This window comes from Lemur catta, chromosome 17, assembly GCF_020740605.2.
Source record: "Lemur catta isolate mLemCat1 chromosome 17, mLemCat1.pri, whole genome shotgun sequence".
Classification (NCBI taxonomy): Eukaryota; Metazoa; Chordata; class Mammalia; order Primates; family Lemuridae; genus Lemur; species Lemur catta.
Window position 1 is genome coordinate 23,514,916 of NC_059144.1, and position 8,011 is coordinate 23,522,926.

General features: G+C 47.2%; 1 protein-coding gene across 6 annotated transcripts in view; it reads right to left on the bottom strand.

Annotated features, from left to right (window-relative positions):
- LOC123622425 (agouti signaling protein) overlaps positions 1-8,011 on the bottom strand; it is a 202,413-nt gene that overhangs the window by 8,536 nt on the left and 185,866 nt on the right. The window lies entirely within an intron of this gene.

The window sequence follows — 8,011 nt, forward strand, 5'->3', positions numbered from 1 at the left end:
TGCACACTCTGTGAGGTCGAATGGCCCTCCTTTGGAGGCGGTGGCCTGATACGGGCACACTTTATGTCCCGATTGCCCAGGCAGTTTGGAGAGCAGTCATGAACACTCCAGGACACCCAGACCAGTTCCCATACATCGAGTCTTGGCTAGAAATAGCCCAGACTCTGCCTCCCTGGGTTCGGTTCTGTGTAGAAAATGGACAGAGTAGGGTTCTCTTCACCCAGAAGCCTGGAAGAGCTAGACGCGATCAAGTCCCAAGAAGTCAGATGTTAAAACTGTTCACCAGGGATCTCCGGAAGATGACTTGATTCTGCCTCCACCATATAATCCCACTGACCTGACCCCAAGGCCACCACCACCTATGGCCCCGGACACCACACCGCCATCTGTCTCACTGCCTCTGATGCCAGAGCCACTGGCCGGAGGGACCCTGGTGGCACACCGTCTCCGCTCTGCCCAGAATCCAACTCCAGCCTTCCAATTACCAGTCCGTGAGGTCCGAGGCCAGCCCCGTGTGGCAGATGATGGAACCGTCTAGCATGGACAGCCAGTCCTCTACTATCAACCCTTCTCTACCACAGACCTCCTAAACTGGAAGCAACACACTCCCTCCTACACCGAGAAGCCCTCCTACACGGTGTTCAGGAAGGGACTAAAAAGCCCACTAATATAAATAAGGTTGCTCAGGTTACACAGAAGGCAGACGAGACGCCTAGCAACTTCTACGAGTACCTCTGTGAAGCATACAGGGTCTATACACCTTTTGACCCCGAGGCACCAGAAAACCAATGAATGATAAATGCAGCCTTTGTGGCACAGGACTACCCAGACATATAGTGCAAATTGGAGAAGTTGGAGGGTTTTGCTGGAAGGAACATCACTCAACTGATGGAGGTGGCTCAGAAGGTCTATGGAAATCGGGATCAGGTTGCCCAGAGAGAAAGTGACAACAAAATGAGGCAAAAGGTCTCACTCCTAGCAGCAGCACTTGGAAATCCCATGGCCCCCCAGAAACCTGGCCAGCACCTAGAAAGAGGACCTCAAAGGAGGGGGACACTGAGACCAGGCCAATGTGCTTACTGCAAGGAAACTGGACACTGGAAAAATGAATGCCCTCACTGGAAGACCGCCCCCTACAAAGACAGAACTCTCCCCGAGGTTTCCAGCTGGAACCAGAAACTCAAGATCTCATTGGACTTGCTGGCTTTGGCTCGGAATAGGGCCGACCAGGTTCCTTCAGCCTTGGCCCCCGGGAATTCACAGTGGTTATGGATGTAGGGGGCCAACCAGTGACCTCCATGGTGAACACTGGAGCAGAACACTCGGTGGTGACAACCGCAATAGCCCCATTCACCAGTCGGGAAACAACTATAGTAGGGGCCCCTGGGGACGGAGTTACCTGACCCTTCTGTCAAGCCTGAACTTGCCAGATGGGGGGACATAAAGTGACACATGAATTTCTATACCTCCAGGACTGTCCAATCCCTCTACTGGGGCGAGACTTCCTACACAAATTAGGAGCCCAGATCACCTTCCATCTGGAAGGTTCAGCCAGTCTCTCACTCCAGGCCCCGGGATCCCTCATAATGGCAATCACAATCCCAAGAGAGACAGAATGGCAATTATATAGCAAAGCCAAAGAGGAAAACAATCCTCTTGATTTCAGACAAGACAACCCCCCAGGCTTGGCACACCTGCAGCTACTTGTGATAGTGGAGATAAAGCTGGGAGCCCAACCCACAAGAAAATGACAATATCCTATCCCAAAGGAAGCCCAGGAAGGAATCCAAAACACATAAACAGGCTCCAACAGGAAGGTATCATCACAGAATGCCAATCTCCCTGGAATACTCCTCTGCTCCCAGTGAAAAAGCCCAATGGGAGCTACCAGCTGGTCCAGGACTTACGTATGGATGATCAAGGAAGCCACAGTAACCCTCCATCCTGTGGTGCTCAACCCTTATACTCTTTTGGGACCCATTCCGCCAGATGCTGTGTGGTTTACTTGCCTGGACCTGAAGGATGCATTCTTCTGCTTACGTGTGGCACCAGTAAGTCAGCCTCTTTTTGCCTTTGAGTGGGAGGACCCTGGCACTGGGAAGAAGAGACAGCTCACATGGACACGATTGCCACAGGGCTTCAAAAACTCACCAACCCTATTTGGAGAGGCACTAGCAGTATATCTAGCCTCATATCCAAGGGAAGAGTTCGACTGCACTCTCCTGCAATATGTAGATGATCTCCTCCTGGCAAGCCGAACCAAGGAAAGTTGCCATCAAGTCACTCAGGCCCTACTCCAGCTGCTCGCCAAAAGAGGATATAAGGTCTCCTGGAAAAAGGCCCAAATCTGTAGAGAAAAAGTTAAATACCTAGGTTTCCACATCTCCCAGGGATGGAGAGCATCAGGACGTGAATGGAAACACAATCTGTACCATCCCAAGACCCCAAAATCAGAAACAACTTTGAGAATTTCTGGGAGTGGCAGAATTCTGCTGCATCTGGATCCCAGGACTCTCATTACTAGCAAAACCATTCTATGAAATCCTATGCGAACCTGAGACCGGAAAATTCGAATGGGTGGAAGGACAAGAAGTCTTTAAGGACATAAAAACCTTCCTACAAAAGGCTCCAGCACTGGGACTGCCAGACCCCGCTAAGGACTTCAATTTGTTTGTGCATGAGTGAGAACATGTGGTGGTAGGGGTCCTGACTCAAACTGTGGGCCCGTGGCAAAGGCCTGTGGCATATTTGTCCAAGCAGTTAGACTCAGTGGCATCTGGATGGCCTTCATGCCTCCGAGCACTGGCGGCCACAGCAACCTTAGTTAAAGAGGCAGACAAACTCACCCTGGGTCAGCGGATCCACATGCGGATCCCACACACTGTTATAACCCTCCTCAATAACATAGGGCACCAGTGGTTCTCCAGCAGCCTATTAGTCCCATATCAGGGACTGTTGTGTGAAAATCCACAGATAACCCTTGAAATCATGCGGGCTTTCAACCCGGTTACCTTCCTGCCCAATGATCCAGGACTCCCAGACCACGATTGCATGGAGGTAATGGAAGAAGTTTATGCCAGTAGGCCAGACCTCAAAGACAGCCCCCTGCCGGCCCCAGAATTGGAGCTTTTCACGGATGGCAGCAGCTATGTCAAGGATGGGAAACGGAGAGCGGGCTATACAGTCACTATACATGAGAAAGTGATCATGGCAGGATCACTGCCAACCAGATGGTCCGCGCAAAGAGTAGAGCTTTAGGCTCCGATCCAAGCCCTAAAACATGCAAAACATAAGAGGACAAACATTTACACTGACTGAAAATAAGCCTTTGCCACCCTACATGTCCATGGAACACTCTAAAAGGAAAGGGGGCTATTCACAACGGGAGGCAAAGAAATCAAAAACAAAGAAGAAATCCTCCAATTACTGGAAGCTGTATGGGAACCGAAGGAGACTGCAGTTATTCACTGCCGGGGGCATCGGAAGGGGACAGACCCAGTGGCCACCAGTAACCGTTTGGCCAATCAGACAGCTAAAAATGCAGCTAATCAAGAGCCCCCTAAAGACAACCCCCAAGATATCAGTCAAATCCCACTAGCATCGGAATGGCCAGAGAAACCAAGTTATACACTAGAGGAAGACCAGTGGGCAGAACAAGAAGGTGCTACAAAGGATGGACTAGAATGGTGGCACCTATCGGACAACTGAGTCTTCAACCCTGGGAAACTAGCATATCCTATTACTTCCCAGTATCACACTCTGTCCCACATGGGAAAAGCAGCCCTCGCCAATTTGCTCAACAAATATTACTACATTGCCAGCCTCCCACCCCTTACTACAACCATCTGCGTTCACTGCCAAGTCTGTGCCAAGAATAACGTGACAACACAACACAGGTCTGTCCCAGGCATCCAGTACACAGGAACTTCCCCCTTCAAAGATGTAGAAATTGACTTTACTGAAGTAAAACCATGCAGGGGAAACAAATACCTGCTGGTTATGGTGTGCACTTACTCAGGCTGGGTTGAGGCCATCCCCACACAGACTGAGAAGGCCAGGCTGGGGTAGTGAAAATCCTCCTAAAAGAAATCATACTCGGTATGGACTACCACTGTTGTTCGGCCGTGATAATGGGCCCAGCTTCACGGCAGAAATGACATAATCTCTGGCTAAAATGTTAGGAATCAAATGGAAGCTCCATACTGCTTATAGACCACAAAGTTTAGGGAAAGTAGAGCACATGAACCAAACCCTCAAAACCACTCTTGCAGGCTGGGCGCAATGGCTCATGCCTGTAATCCTAGCACTCTGGGAGGCTGAGGCAGGAGGATCGCATGAGGTCAGGAGTTCGAGACTAGCCTGAGCAAGAGCGAGACCCTGTCTCTACTCAAAAATAGAAAGAAATTAACTGGACAGCTAAAAATATACAGAACAAAAAGTTAGCCGGGCATGGTGGTGCATGCCTGTAGTCCCAGCTACTCAGGAGGCTGAGGCAGTAGGATTGCTTGAGCCCAGGAGTTTGAGGTTGCTGTGAGCTAGGCTGACGCCACAGCACTCTAGCCCAGGCAAGAGTGAGACTCTGTCTCAAAAAATGAAAAAATAAAAATAAAAAAAATAAAAAACCACTCTCACAAAGCTGTGTCAGGAAACATAAACTACTCTGGATATATCTACTTAATCTAGCACTCCTCAGAATCAGGTGTGCCCCAGGGCCAACAGGGTACTCAACCTTTGAAATTCTGTTTGGAAGACCCCCACCCATAATTAAAACTATCGAAGGAGACATCAGCCACCTAGGGGAAATAAGTTTACATACATAACTTACCCTCCTGTCTAAAACCTTAAAACAAAACAACCACAGTGTCTTAGAAAGAGCTCCCATAGCCTCAGGACTCCCAGTCCATCCTCACCAACCTGGAGACTCAATCTGGGTTAAAGACTGGAAAAAGACACCCTTAGAACCTACTTGGACAGGCCCTTATACTGTTGTTTTAGTCACCCCTACCACTGTTAAAGTTACAGTTTTCACACCTTGGATCCATCCCTCTCAAGTGAAAAAGGCTGTGCCTGACAACCACCTGGACTCCTGGATAGCGCAACAGGACCAAGAAAATTCACTCAAACTCCACCTGCGTTGGAAACCCACCAAGGCTGAGACACAAAGGACTGCATCAGGCAAAAGACCAACTGGCCCCAGGCATCACCACTGGACTTATGGCCTTACTACTAGGACTCCGACTCTATACGACAACTCTTAGAGACTGGACAGTGAAGGGGGAGAATAATGTTTGTTATATTATATTGGGCCACTACAGGATGTTTCTTCTACCTTTGGCAATCACTGTAACCTTCTTATGCTTATCTACCAAGGCACACCCAACATGCTCATGCACAACAGGGAAAGCCTGTGTCCAAATGCTGTTGGGCCCCAGGTACTGTCACACTGGTGGATTTACCTATACTATCTATATGCCAAGTAGTTGTTATACCATAACCACCCAGTGTACCTATAGGGGAAAGATGTTTTGGACTGGAACTATGACCGGAGATCCGGGAATATGTCCCTCCCAATACGGAAAGCAGGCATGTTGGACATATTATACCCATGTAGGGATGTCAGATGGAGGGGGAGTTCAAGATCAGGCAATAGATGAGGACAATAAAAAGTTAAAACAACTTATCAAAATAGGCTCAGCAATACCAGCACCATACAAACACCCCAATCTAAGTGGTATACAAAAACTTGCAGACCTATTGAAACATCTCCACTAATTACTAAGTTCTTAAATATAACCCTTCAGGCCCTGCCCAACCATACCTCATGCTGGATCTGTCTCCCACTCCAAAAACGGGTCTATGTTGGAATCCCAGTACCCCCAGAGTGGAATTGGAACAACAGTACATCAGAAGCAGGGACTAACTGGACTAGGGCCAGTAGCCAACAGTGTTAGACTAGCTATTACCCAGAACCAGAACATTACACGTTACAGCCAGACACAAGGTAATGTCACAGTGGGAGAAGTTCCTGGATAAATTTGCACACAAAACATAACCTCTCCCTCCGGTAATAATACAACCTGTGTCCCTAGAGAAATCTTCTTCCTCTGTGGGAACCAAGCTTACTCCTGCCTTCCAGATAACTGGACAGGGAGATGTGCACAAATCTTCCTCACACGAGACATATCTGTTTTCAATAACGAAGAGTTAGAAATAGCCTTGAGCCCTCCTCCAACAACTTGACAAAAGCGAGCCCTCCTAGCCAGCCTCCTAATTAGGGAGGGGAATCGCCACGGGAATAGTAACCGGAATAGGTGGGTTAGGAACATCATTAAACATTTATTACAAACTAGAGAACTAAATGAAGACATGGAATGGGTAGCACACTCCCTTCTATCCCTTCAAGCCCAAATAAACTCACTAGCTGTGGTAACCTTACAAAACTGCAGGGCTCTGGACCTCCTTACTGTTGAAAATGGAGGACCTTGCATTTTCTTGGGAGAAGAATGCTGCTACTATGTAAATCAGTCACGAATAATAGCCACCAGAGTCAAAGAATTAAGGGAGAGAATTAGAAAAAAAAATCAAGACTTAGAACAGTCATGGGACTTCAACCTGGGATCATGGGCTACATGGTTACTACCCCTAGCAGGACCCATAATAACTATACTCCTCCTAATAACTTTGGGTCCCCTCATTTTTAACTCAATTACAAGATTCATAGAAAACACCATCTCACAAAGGACAGCCCAACTCCTAGTTTTACAAGGGCACCATCCATTACATGATGCATTATAAAAAGAACTTTGTAATAAGCATCAAAGGGGGGAAATGACAGAGAAATGGAAAATTCCACTAGACAAAACCTCGCTGCTATAAGATAAAAGACAAAGAAACCCAAAAGCAAGCGCTCAGAGTTCGGTGGCAAATCCCCTCTGAGGCCATGGGCATAATAAAACTTGATTCTCTACATCTTCCTTGTGCCGCTCAGTTTGTTCTCAGTTCTGCTGGAACAAAACTAAGCTCCTCATTTTCCCAGCCTAGTGGGTTTCTGAAAAGAATATTGTTTGTTGTCTCCTTAGCATCAACGATGATCTTGCCCCTTTTTTAAAGAGGATCCTGGTCTTAGATATACATTTTGGGTGATGTGTGACCTAACCTCCAGCTCCAGGGGAGGCCTTGATTTATCCGTGACAAAGAGCATAATCCCATCCCATCTTCCCCAGTATTGGTTCAGGCATGAGCATGTGAGTAAAGATGGTCTAACCAGAGGAAGCCCAGGCCTCTTTCTGATTGTTTAGGGACATTTTCTCTCACTAGATATGTTAATGTAAAGCCAGCAGTCCTGGTTAGTGCTGGCAGCCATTTTATAAAGGGAGTCAACTTTAGGATGCAGCTGACATAGTGGAAGGCAGACTGGACAGTGTAAAAAGAAAATCAAAGTCTTAGGGCCACCCCCAACTCCTTATGCCAAAGAGAAGCTAAAAGCCTCAGGCACTTGGGGAAAACTGACCACCACAGGTCATTCATTAAGGACATTCCTTGCTAACCTTCCAGAAGCAAGAACATGCAAATTATACCTATGTCTAGCACCTAAAACTAAAGCCTATCCAATTCCACACTAATAATGAATTACAAGTTTATCTTACAGGTAACAGAACTAGAGACAAGACAGAATCAGACATTCTTCCACCTACCCAGGAACATCTACATAATTGATGCTTCCTTCACTCCCTTATTTTATGTAAAATGTAGACTTCTTGGGCCTCACAAAAATGTAATCACTTTGCCTCATAACCCCCACCCGCCCTTCCCCGCACCTTTCTCCTTCTCTCTGTATACCTTTAAAATGCTGAAGTTTCCAACTTCCCCTTTGGGAAAACAGCCACAGCTTGTCTGTGATTTATTTGTGTTTTTCCTGGGCGCATCCTCAAAATCTTGGTTTAGTAAACTTCCATTGATTGAGATTTTTGCTTCAGTTATTTACTTGGGTAAATAACAGTAAGAAAGAACA